Genomic DNA, 14,265 nt, shown 5'->3' with positions numbered 1-14,265 from the left:
TCCTCTTATTTAACATATGCAAACTTAAAATTAAAATTAGTATAACAAATTTTATTAACATTTTGATCAATTGATTTAAATTTAATTTTAAAAAAATTTATATAGAATTTTAATTAGAATTTTTAAACAATATAAAATAATGATATTAGTATTTGTAATTACTATTATTTGTTTGGTCTTAATTTATACAACTCACAATACAAACTTTCATGTAATTTTACACTAAAAAAATCACTTAAAAAAAAAGAAGAAAATTTGGAATATTCACAATAATTTTTCTTTGTATTATAAACTTCTAACCATAGTTTTCCTAATTACAAATGCTACCAATTTTGTACAAAAGTTTAACAAATAAATATATCATATTTTAATAAATATATACGCACGAAAAAGAAAGCTAGTTACATCCATAAATTAAACTTATATTTTCTCTTTTACATGTAATTTTAATTTTGTTTTTACAATAATATTTAATTTTTAGGATGAAAGATTCAAAGCTTTAAAAGAAAGTTGGATTAAAATAGATGAGTAAGTAAAAGTTAAGAAATATGTTTGGGGAAAGAATTAAGAAGGTTCATTTGCGTGAGGATGATCCACCAAATGTGGAAGAACCAGAGGCATTGGAAAGCGATGCTGTGCTATCTTTCAAAGCAATTCTTACGAGTGGCAAACTGAATGAAGAGACAGAGAATTGTGGGAACGATGATTTTGATTTAAATGAGGGTGATACAATTACGTTTACGGTTGATGGTATGTCGAATATTAGGTTCTCCAACAGAGTGCATGCCTTGGTCCAAAAGGGTATGTCAAAATATGTGATTATCAAAATATTGGGGAGGAAAATTGGTTTCAACAATATGTGTAACAAAATTTATGCAATTTGGAAACCAAATCAAAGGTGCCAATTGATGGACATGGATAACGATTATCATATTGTTAAATTCCAAACCAAAGCTGATTATGAAAAGGCATTACCAGAAGGGTTGTGGGTGATCTATGGGCAATATTTGATTGTGTGTAACACCCATAACCTGTATCTGACGTCGAAATAGGGTTACGGAGTATTACCAGACTTATGACTTAAACAATCATACATTTCATAATAAATTATCATTCAAATCAAAATCCGTTCAAATACATTCATACAGTTTCTGTTATGAGCCCTCGAGGTCCCAAATAGACATTAAAAGTGGTTCAGGACTAAACCGAGTATTCAAGAAATTTTTAGAAAAACATTGAAATTTTTCAAAGTGCAGGGGACACAAGCCCATGTGGCCAGGCCGTGTGTCTCACACGGCCAAGAGACATGCCCGTGTCTCTGGCCGTGTGGGCAATCAAAATGGGATCACATGGTCGTTCCCAGCTCATGTCTGATCCCATGTAACTCACTGACTTGGGTCACACGGCCAGACCTGTGACACCCCTAAAGTGACCCTAGTCGGAAAGTGGTTTCGGGACCACTAAACCGAGTCATAAAGATAATTAACCGTCATAGTTGATGCTCATTATATGTACATATGCATGTGTGAAAATTTCATGTTTGAATTTTGTTAATAGTAAGTGAATTTTATCAAATAGGACTTATGTGAGAAAATTTTGAAATGTGATAGGTCAAAGCATAAAGATCTATTAGTGCATGAAATAAAAAGGGGGACTTGCATGTCAATTTCCCCCCTAATTAGTAGTGGCCGGCCATGACAAGTATGGTAGACCAAGTGTGATGGGTAAGAACATGTCATAAACATGTTAAGTTAGTGTTTCATGGGAAGTATGATAAAATAAGGAGCATGGGATACAAAATACATGCCTTTTATATTAATAAATTAAATGTTAAATGAATAAATAATATGAAATATGAACTTATATTAAAAGAAATGGGTGATAAAAACAAAGTTGGTTCATCTTTTTCTTCCTCCATTGCCGTACCTAAAGAAAGAAAAGAAGAAATTGAAGTTAAGGCATTTGGTCACCTTTAAGTGGATTAAGGTATGTTAATGCCCTATCATTGAAAATCTTTGTATATTTGGAGTGGCCATCAAGTATAGAAGCTAGCTCATGGCAAATGTTTTTGTAAAGTTATGAAGATGACATTCGGTCATGGATGTTTGTATTTCTTTGATGTCGTTTTTGATGCTTTAGGGTATTGAGGGTTGATTATAGATGAGTTGAGCTTGGTAAAATTAAATGTTTGTGGCTAAATTGCTTAATGACAATCGGCTATGTTGAAATGCTAAATTAGTGCTAAATTGTAAGTATTTAAATGAGTGTTAGCCGAAATTGAGCCTATGATATTAATTAGAATTTGTGAAATTTATGCATTTTGTGGTCCAAGTGTGATAAGAACCATACGGTTATGGCATGTAAGCATGAAGATTTGTGGATGATTTAGAATTGGCCTAAGTGTTTTAGTCATTAATATATATGTATATTGCCGAATGTATGCTTAAGGAATTGGTTAAGTACATTGTTGTTAAATGCTTGTTGTTTTTGTATAATTGTTGCCTAGCTACTAAATGAACTTAGGGTATTATGGATAAGTTTAAGAGTGGCATAATTGAAATGAAGTTTGCTTGGGCCAAATGTGAACCTAAGTTTTGAATTACAATTGATGCTTGTTAGTTAGTTGATGATGTCCTTTGATAGCCCTTTTGATATTCGGCCATTGTTAAGGAATTTTGAATTGGTTATAAATTTCTATGTTTTAATTAGCAAATTGAATTATTGAAGGTTGAGCTAATTATATATGTATACGTTTTATATGTACATTAATTTCTTAGTCTATGTTATTCGGCTATAATCGTCATGGTAGAATTTTTTTTAATTTGTAAATTTGTTAATCATTAGCTCAAGAGCATCAAGGACAAAAGTCGGAAAAAGGGACAACAAAACTAAGCGAATAGCCGTAGAATTATAGTCGTCGACAACTTTTAAGGTAAGTTTCTAGCATATAAGTTTAGTTATAATGAAGAATGATATGGAAAACGGCATATATGATATTATGTTTTAAATATGTGAATGAGAACTTTACAGAGTAAATTGTATAAATCTGCAAGGGACAGCAGCAGTAGCGTTTTGGAAAAATTACCATAAATTGTGGGAGTTGAGTTAAAGGCTGAATAAAATATGTAATTAAAGCTTAATGAGTCTAGTTTCTTATAAAAGAAACTGTGTAAGCAAAGGAATTTCCGATAATGAGATATTTAAAGTTGTGTGAGACGGTGTCAGAATGACTCCGAAATCCCCTGTTCTGTTTTTAGAAAATCATTATAAATTGTAAAAAAATGGTTATAAGATAAAATTTATATGCTTAGACTCCTTAATGAGTCTAGTTTCAAATGAAATCAAATACAACATATTTTGAATTCTTTAAAATGAGAAATTTGATTCGTAGTGAAGAGTGGTCAGATTAGTCAAACAGTGAAACAGGGGAAACTTTAAGAAAAATCTGGTATTGATTGGCCAAACCTAAAATTCTGGAAATTTTATGGATGGAAGATATACGAGTCTATATTCAGGAAAAATTAACGGAAAGTGATTTGGAGTTTTGTAGCTCTAGTTATAAATAATTTAGTGACTATTGCTCAGGAAAAACAGCTTGTGCTGAATTTGAGATTATGTTGTGAACCTTGATAAACTTGTTTTAGTTGCTCATAAGCTATTGATTAAACCCATACTTGAATTCTAAATCGTGATATTGTAAGTTTATGAGTATTCGAATATGAAATGATAGTATGGCGTAATGGCCGATGTGATGAATGTGAAAGTGTATATATATGTGATAAGGCCTAATAGCCGATGTGATGAATGTGAAAGTGTATATATTTGTGATAAGGCCTATATATATGTGATAAGGCCTAATGGCCGATGTGATGAATGTGAAAGTGTATATATGTGATAAGGCCTAATAGCCGATGTGATGAATGTGAAAGTGTATATATATGTGATAAGGCCTAATGGCCGATGTGATGAATGTGAAAATGTATATATGTGATAAGGCCTAATGGCTGATGTGATGAATGTGAAAGTGTATATATGTGATAAGGCCTAATGGCCGATGTGATGAATGTGAAAGTGTATATATATGTGATAAGGCCTAATGGCCGATGTGATGAATGTGAAAGTGTATATATATGTGATAAGGCCTAATGGCCGATGTGATGAATGTGAAAGTGTATATATATGTGATAAGGCCTAATGGCCGATGTGATGAATGTGAAAGTGTATATATGTGATAAGGCCTAATGGCCGATGTGATGAATGTGAAAGTGTATATATGTGATAGGGCCGAGTGGCCAACGTGATGGATGTGAAAGTGTATAAATGTGATAAGTCCCGAAGGGCATTTGTGTCAGTACTATATCCGGGTTAAAACCCCGCAGGCTTTATGCGAGAATATTATCACTGATTAATATCCGTAAGCTTCGTGCTCGTACTATATCCGAGCTCTAAAGACCCGATGACTACGTGTGGGGATTTTGTCCGGGTAAGACTTCGTAATAAGAATTGCTTATAAATATATTCAATGCGAAAGGTTAAACAGGTATGTACTCCAAGTTTATATGTGAGCTTGATTTGCACTAAATCATAAGGTAGTTATGTGATGCATACGAGAGCAATCTATGAGACTATTCCTATGATTATGTGATATCGGATCAGTGTGAGAGGTTATGTGAAATCATACGATATATCTATGTCACATGAGCTCACTTTTATGTGAAAGTTTATCTGCCTATTGTATATGATGAGATGTACATATTCGGTAAAGGGATGGTATGCCCGAAGGAAGAGTGAAATAAAAATACGAACAACTATGTTATAATTTGATTGTTATCTGTTGACACTGCTTAAAACTTACTAAGCATTGTAATGCTTACTCCGTTTACTCTGTTTCCTCTGTTTTATAGATCTCATTGCGAAGCTACAGGCTCGGGGATCGTCAGCAACTAGTCACACTATCACTATCCACTGTTTGGTACTGCTATGTTTTGGATTATCTTATGGCATGTATAAAATAGACTAGTGGCGGAAGAATATTTTGGTTAATGTATATAAGCCATGCGAAAATGACATCTTTTGAATGTTTACTTAGAGAAGTTTAAATTTTATCCCTAGCCGTGCTTAGTACTTATCTAAATGAATGACCTTTATTTCAAGAAAAAGTTCAAAATTTTACGGTTCTGACATGAGTTACAAGCCCGGTAATGCCCCTTACCTATTCCGGCGACGGTCACGGGATAGGGGTGTTACAAGACCACTCACCCGTGTGCCAGGCCGTGCACCCTTCAAAATGGCCTCACACGACCGTGTGCCAGGCCGTGTGAAAACTAGAGGGTATACTGGCTTATGCCACATGGCCAAGCCACATGCTCGTGTGCTAGGCCATGTGAAGCTACTAACTTGCTTTCTAAGGAAATTACAAGGGACACAAGGCCGTGTCACCTGGCCTTGTGTCACACATGGCTGAGACACACACCCGTGTCTCTGCCCGTGTGGACAAAAATAGGTCATTTTTCAAGCCATATTTCTCACCCAAAATGGTGTCAACCTATACACATCAAAATACATAAAACCATGGTATAAATAGGCACTCAAGTCCAACCAATATCAAGTTTATAACATGTCCATTCACACGATAACATGATATCCATAAACACATTCATTTGACCACTTTAAAACATACCAAACATACTTCAAAGGTTACCTAAATGGTCAATTACATATATGAGACAGTGTACCTAAAACTTAGCATACATAATCATTTCCATTTCAACAAATTAATGCCAAACACAATTTCACAAGCAATGAATTCATAAAGCAACCATACACCACATATCAAAGGGCCATTTGAACATATATACATATCAAAATTTGTGACCACCTTACAAGCCATCTCAAATGGCCAAAACACAACAAGACATATAGGCCATATTAGCCAAAACATCTATACATGCCATTTAACCAAAATATACAAAATCCAAAATACCAAAATAAGAGTTTGATAGTGAGATACCATCTCCGACGACTTCCAAACCGAGCGAGCTTTCGAATCACTATAAACACAAAAATTAAAACAAAGTAAGCAATTAAGCTTAATGAGTTCGTATGGCTAATAAATACAACTTACCATTCATCCACAATTTAGATAAGCATAATTAAAATATAGGTAAATTTCAATTGACCTAAAGCCTAACACATAATCACAATCATGTTAGTCATGTATAAATACATCAACTATGAATTACTTTTCGTATTTCACAATACCTGTACTGGTTTGTATCAACTCTTATAACCTCGTACCATAATCTGTGCCCGTTGAACCATTTGGACTACTATCGAATACTCGGGTATCTCACACACTAAGTGCCAATATGTGGTCAAAACCACCTCTATCTCATATCTCATATAGTTGCTCACTCTGGAGCCATCATTCGGTCTGCTCACACAAGTTGTCAATCAATACGTAGCTACATGGTGCTACTCACACAAGTTGTAAAGTAACCGCAACACATGCCAAAAGCTCAGCCACCGGTAGGACGTACGAGACTAGTACCCAAAACACAGTAACACCTAATGAATCCTATCTATTTCTAAGGTTCAACCAGGATCCATATATTGTTGATACCTCATCGAGAATTTATTTGGTGTCGTATCATTACAATTATATCAATTAAGCATTTAAAGACATATAATTTCATTCTTATTAAATATATGAACTTACCTCAAATTTACACGGAGACAATTGACCAATCAATCCACTACTTTATCTTTGCCTCAATCTAATTCTGAACGTGGCTTTTCTTGATCTATATAATCAAATTTAACTAATTTAATATTTATTCTATTCAATTCAATCAAATTTCATGTTATGGTAAAATTACCATTTTTCCCTTAAATATTTGACTTTTTTACAGTTTAGTCCCTAGGATCGTAAAAAATGAAATTCATGAAATTTCATTACATCCAAGCCTAGCCAAAAATTATATATGCTCATATCAGCCCATATATTCCATAAATTCACACATTTAACACAAAATTTTCATATTTCTCAATTTAACCCCTAATTAATAATTTCATCAAAACTCGCTTAACAAAAGTTGTTTATTTAACAACAAAGGTTCATTTTCTTCTATTAAACTTCAAGAACAATTGATATGCTCTCATGGATAAACCCTATACTTTCAACCATATTGCAATTTAGTCCCCTATTTAGCTAGATTAAGCTACAACGGTTTGGAGAATATAAAAATCAATGAAAACAGAATGAAATAGCACTTACATGCAAAGAATGTAACAACCCGATTTTGGGCCTAGTCGAAAAGTGGTTTCAGAACCACTAACCTGAGGTTAGAGAAACTATTTTCAATATTATTTTATGTGTTATAGTATGTTTATATGAGTGCATGAAAAGTTTGGTGAAATAATTTTAGTGATTGCATACTCAATTGCGAAAAAGGACTAAATCGCATAAGGGACAAAAGTTTTATTTCATTAGCTAAAGGTGTCAAATAGCTAGAGAACCAACATTAAGGGCCTTTAAAGAGAAAATAGGCCTTTATTAATGGCATGGCTAGCCATAGGGACAAGAAAATCAAAAAGGTCAAAAAATTAGGTGAAATTTGGTGACCAATTTGACTAGAATAAAATAAAATAAGGAAAAGCTATCATCTTTTTTCTCTTCTTCTCTTCTCCATCGAAATTTTTAGTAAGGAAGGAGTCTTGAAAGCTTGAAATTTTCAGCCATTACTTTTTCTCATAAGTAAGTGATTTTGATGACTTTTCTTGATAATTTTTGTACTTTTGACACTCTTGTAGCATAAGCTAACTAATGAAGGGACTCTTGTGAAAAATGGTTAAAGGTATAAGGTTTTTCCATGAGAGTATTCATGTTTTTTTTTGAATTTTTATGGAAGAAAATGAATCTTGGTTGTTAAACAAATAACTTTTGTGAAGTAGTTTTCATGGAAACCCTAACTAAGGACCATTTTGCATAAGTTATAAAATTATGTGGTAAATGTGTGAAATAATGGGAATTTTGGGCTGCTCCTAGTATAAAAAGAATTCGGCTAGGCTTGGGTAGTGAGAAAATTCGATAAAAATATATTTATGAGCCTAGGGGGAAAAGAGTAATTTTGTAAAATCTAGGGGCAAAATGGTGCCAAAATATGAATTATGAAATGCATAGATTAATATGATGATTAAATTAGTGAATTTTTATCATATTAGATTAAGAAATACAAAGTCTGGACCTAGACTGGGGGAAGGCCAATCAAGTAGACTAAATCCAAATAGTCTCCACTTTTTGTCTACCAAGGTAAGTTGTACGTAAGTAAGGTAACTTTATCGTTATTATGTGTTGAATGATTTATTTAGCATAATATGGTTGAATATGATTACGAATAAGGCATGATGAAATTAATTCGGTAAATTCCCGGTTGAACCTAGGAATAGATTGGATATCCATACCATGACATTTGGGTGATATGTGTGCAGTGTAAGACCATGTTTGGGACATGGCATCTGTCACGATATGAGAGCCAATGTAAGATCATGTTTGGAACATGGCATCGGAGATGTTGTGAGAGCCAATGTAAAACCATGTTTGGGACATGGCATCTACACTGATATGTGTGCTAGTGTAAGACCATGTTTGGGACATGGCATCGGCCACAACATGAGAGCCAGTGTAAGATCATGTCTGGGACATGGCATCTGCAATGAGACGAGAGCTAGTGTAAGACCATGTTTGGAGCATGGCATCAGCAATTCACCCTCTTGTGTAAAGCTTGTCAGATATCCTTTAGTATTCCAAACGGTTTAATGGGTTATTTTAAAAGCTTATGACAATGATATGGAATGATATAACCATGTTATGAGTAGTATAGGTTCTTATTCGAAACTCATGAGATATGAGTCTAGTTATGTTACGTTGATGGTAAGAATGACGTGAGTAAGTTCTAACTATGAAAGTGATTTTGGGGCGATATTGAAATCTTTGGTTTATACTTGTGATATATATAAGCACGTAGCGATATTTACCCATGTTCACTTAAGAATGTTGTGTGGATTTATAATATGCATGGTTGATGTCGTTACTTATTTGTATGCAATTCATTAAGCTTTATGCTTACTCCCTCTCCTTTTCATTTTCTTATAGTGCCACCAAGCTAGTATCTGGATCAAGGGACGTCGGAGGCATCGATCACGCTATCACTTGAAGCTTTGGTATAGCTAGTTTAACATTTGATTTTGGCATGTATAGGGACTTGAATCTTTTGTTTAGTGCTTGTTAGTTTAGCCACAAGGATTGACTCATATGATGGATGTGATATTCATTTTGTATAGGCCATAAATGTTGGCTAATATTTATTATTATTAAATGCATTTGATGCAAATTTTTCATGGTTGTGGTTGATTTGGTTATATGTGTTTTGCTTGGATTGATTTTGGTTGATATTATGTAGGTTGGTGCAAGTAAGGGGTGGAAAAAAGGCTTGGTAAATAGCCTTATTTTTATCCACACCGGCAAACACACGAGCGTGTGTCTAGGCCATGTGTGACACACGATCTGCCCGACAGGCGTGTAGTCTAGCCATGTGTCCCCTGCACCTCAATTTTACAAGTCAGTATGCACGATAGTAAACACATAGGCAGAGACACGGCCGTGTGTCTCAGCCATGTGGAGGTACAGCCTAACACACGAGTCTGTGCCTTGGTTGTGTGCCCTTGATTGGTTGATGATGTCAGAAATAGAATGTCAAGATTTTTCTACACAGAAGTGTCATGGCCGTGTGAAGGACACAAACGTGTGCCAGGCCGTGTAAAAACCCCTGTAGGTTCGAATCAAAAAATAAATTTTCACGGGCTAGGGACACGGGCGTGTCCTGATATGTTCAGGCCGTGTGAGTCACACGGGCCTTCAACTTGGCCATGTTAAGAAGACACGCGGTTGTGTCACCCTTCCACATGGGCGTGTGCCCCTGTCAACTTGAAATTTTACAAAGTTTTCTAGAGTGCATAGATTAGTCCCGAACCAATTCCAAAGTGTGTTCGGGGCCTCGTAAGCCTATAGTAGGGACATCAAGGTATTATGAAAAGTTTTAATTTGGAGCGAAATTTCATATCTAGGAAATGTATGTGTGTATGTGTTTAAGCCCGATAACACCTCGTATCCTGTTCCGGTGTCGAACTCGGGTAAGGGGTGTTACAAAAAAAGCTTTAGCAAAAATTTCTTCCTTTCTCCTATGGTGAATTCGGCTATCGCATAAAAAATAGAAGAAGATGATAGCTTTTTGGTTTTTTTTATTTATTTTTATCATTAATTGCATTTTTACCATTTTACACTTACCTAACTTTAAAAATTACTCAATTACCAATCCTTGCACATCCACTAACTCATTTAATGGTCTAATTACCATATAAGGACCTCCATTTTAAATTTCTATAGCTATTAAACACCTTTAGCTAATAGAATACAACTATTGCACTTTACACGATTTAGTCCTTTTTCACAAATTGAGCATACAAACTGTAAAATTTCATAACGAAATTTTTATACCATAATTCTAACATTCTAAAGACCACAAAATAATGTTAAAATAAATTTTACGATCTCAAATTTGTGGCCCCGAAACCACTATTCTGATTTCACTAAAAACGGGTCGTTACAACTCTCCCCCTTAGGAAATTTTCGTCCTCGAAAATCTTACCAGAAAATAGGTTAGGGTATTGTTTTCTCATTGCTTCATCGGGTTCCCAAGTAGCCTCTTCAATCTCGTGACGTTGCCAAAAAACCTTTACTAAGGCTATTCTTTTGTTTCTTAACTATTTGATCTCTCGAGATAAAATTCTGATCAGTTCTTCGTTATACGACATGTCGGGTTGAACCTCAACTTCGGTCGGAGAAATTATATGTGAAGAATTCGATCTATACCGTCGTAACGTAGACACATGAAACACATTATGAATCTTTTCCAACTTTGACGGTAACTCCAGTCGATAAACCACTGGCCCGATTCTCTTGATAATCTCATATGGTCCAATAAACTGCGGACTTAACTTTCCTTTGCAACCACAGCGGAAAATTATTTTCCAAGGTGATACTTTCAGAAACACATTATCGCTGGTCTAAAATTTAATATTTTATGTTTCAAATCCATGTACGATTTCTTTCGATTTGAAGCGGCTTTTAAACTATCACAAATCACTTTCACTTTCTCTTCGGTTTCTCGGATCAAATCAACCTCGTGTATCTTTTTCTCACTAAGCTCGGTCCAGTATAACGGAGTTTAGTATGTACGACCATACAAAGCTTCATATGGTGCCATTTTTATGCTCGACTGAAAACTATTATTATACGCAAATTTAACCAACGGTAAATATTTTTCCCAATTACCTATGAACAATAAAACACAGCATCGAATCATATCTTTGAGAATCTGAATCACTCTCTCAGACTCACTGTAACACCCCTAACCCGTATCTGTCACCGGAATAGGGTTATGAGGCATTACCGGACTTATACACTAACATTTATACAAAATCGAGTCATAAATTTGCATTCCAGATCACTTCTTTTCAAATTTCACCATAAAGTCCCTAATATGGGCCTACGGGGCCCAATACATGCTTTAGAAGTGGTCCGGGGACTAGATTGGCAACTTTGGAAATTTTTCCTAGGGATAGGGGCACACTCCCGTGTGGTTTGGGACATGGCCGTGTGGCCAGCCCGTGGAGTTCCCATGGCCGTGTGGCCAGCCCGTGGGTAGATCTGACTTGCAAATTCTTAGAAATCAGAGGAGCACACGGCCTAAGCACACGCCCATGCGGCTAGGCCGTGTGGTATACTGATTTTTCTCCATTTTTAAGCCATTTTCACATGTTTTTGACACACGACCGTGCTTAAAACCCATGTCCTTCACACGGCCAAGACACACGATCGTTTCTTTTGCCCGTGTACTATCCTGACTTCACATTTAAGGATGCAGAGGACACACGGCCTATCAACATGCCCGTGTGTAAGCCGTGTGTCTCACACGGTTTGATCACACCCCCGTGTGACATACCATGTGGACTCCAAATGAACTTTATAATTCAAAATTTACCAACCCTACCAACTTTAAACAATAAGCAATTTAATACTCCACATTTCAACCAATTCAAACATGATAAAATACTCATTAAACCATCATTCCATAATCTAACACATATATTCAATAACCCTTAAACAAAACTACTTTAAAATTTGCACTTAAATACTATTCACTTCAATTCAAAAGGCTACATTATAATATACTCATTATATCATTTATAAACAAATTAACATCAAAATAACCTAGGTACATGTCATTCTTTAAGACAAGAAACTTCACCATGTACTTGAGTTCGGGAATTGGCTCGGATGCTGAGACGTTAGTTACCTTGTACCTAACCTGTGCACGGAAACAAATCGTATTTTGAGTATACACTCAGTGGTATTTCTATAAACTAATGCTTAAAATAATAAGCCATGTAATTATAACTCAAAACTTTTACTTTCATAGTCTTAATAGCTTAATCTCTTGCCTTCATCTTACAGCTCTTAAATGTAATTAAACAATTCTTTATATATATTTCATATCATTCAATAGCTTTCAACAATCATATAACAGTCACAGTCACATAATCTTAATCTATAGCAATTGGTCTTCAGTACTTTCATTTACCCTTATTAACATAACTCGGACCTGGACGGATACACGGATCCAACCCACACATCGGGATATCATACAGTGTTTCATTGGCCAAAGCCGGAATACACCGTAAAGGTAACAGTAATAGTAACAGTAACAGTTAGGTACAGAGTACCTCTTCGGAACGAATCCGGAATAGTAATAGTAGTCGACACATATAGTGTCTCTTCGACACATATAGTGTCTCATCGACACACAGTCGGAATATCCCTTAACACTTCCATTCCTATGGCATGCCAACTATATCCATCTAGCCCGACACTGTTAATAGGATATTCAAATCATTTCATTTTAATACAGAAACAATAACAATTTTCTATCACAGTATTTATCATACATAGTAATCAATTAAAAAGAAATAACAATACATTTATTAAATTATTAAGCATAGTTTATATAAATAAAAACCAAAATTCTTAAGTTTACTCGAATCCTCGTTCACTTTCTCCTTTCCCATTTTCGATGACATTTCTGGTGCTACGTTGGCTACATAAAATTTAACATTTAAAATTATCAATGTATGTTATTTAATAACACACTCTTCTATTTCCATGTAGCTTTTACATAAATTCCAATTTAGTCCTTCCACCATAACCATTCTTTTTCTTCAAAATAAATCCTATATTTTCATTCAATTATCACTTTAAACTATTCAACTCTTAAATTTTACAGCATAAAACATTAATTATAGAATTCTCTCAATTTAATCCCTACTATTTCAAAACTTATATATCTCATTACAATTTAATCATTCTCCCACTTCTAACTTGAATTTTCTATCATTTTATCTCATAATTTACTCAATAATTCAACTTAATCAACATCTAAAAATTCACTATCTTCCTAAATTTCAACATAATTCAAATAGTATTTCTTCCTAGGATTCCATAGACACCAAAATTACAAGAAAAGGGATTAAATTGACTTACCAATCAAGCTTGAAACTCCAAAACCCTAAATTTTTCCTTTTCTTTTTCTTTCCATTTTTCCTTCTTTCTTTCCCTGCTATTCGTGACTTTCTTTCTCTTTTTCTTTATGTTTTATTTCTTTTATTTTCTTTATTCATTCTTTATTTAATTAATATATTAATTAGATAATATAATATAATTTACTATATATTATTATTTACTTATATAATAAGTAAGTACATATATATACATACATTTGTACCAATTAAAATAATACATATGTACTTATACTTACCACACACTTGTCACTTAAGGTTTATTTGTTAACTTAGTCCCTTGACTTTTCTATAGTTTATAATTAAACTTTTACACTTTATTCAATTTAGTCCTTTCACTAAATTAACCTTAATTAAGCTAAATTTACTTAATTAAAATCTAATTAACCTCTCACTTAACTTTGTAAATATTTCTAATAAATATTTACGAATCTAATTTTCAGAATGGAAGACCCGAAAATTCATTTTTTCGATGACCTTAAAATTTGGGTCATTACACTCATCGTCGGTTTGAGGATGAAATGCGGTACAAAAATGCAACCACATACCTAAAGCTTCTTGATATTTCTTCCA

This window comes from Gossypium hirsutum, chromosome A03 (assembly GCF_007990345.1).
Source record: "Gossypium hirsutum isolate 1008001.06 chromosome A03, Gossypium_hirsutum_v2.1, whole genome shotgun sequence".
NCBI lineage: Eukaryota > Viridiplantae > Streptophyta > Magnoliopsida > Malvales > Malvaceae > Gossypium > Gossypium hirsutum.
Note: the sequence above shows the minus strand (reverse complement) of the source record.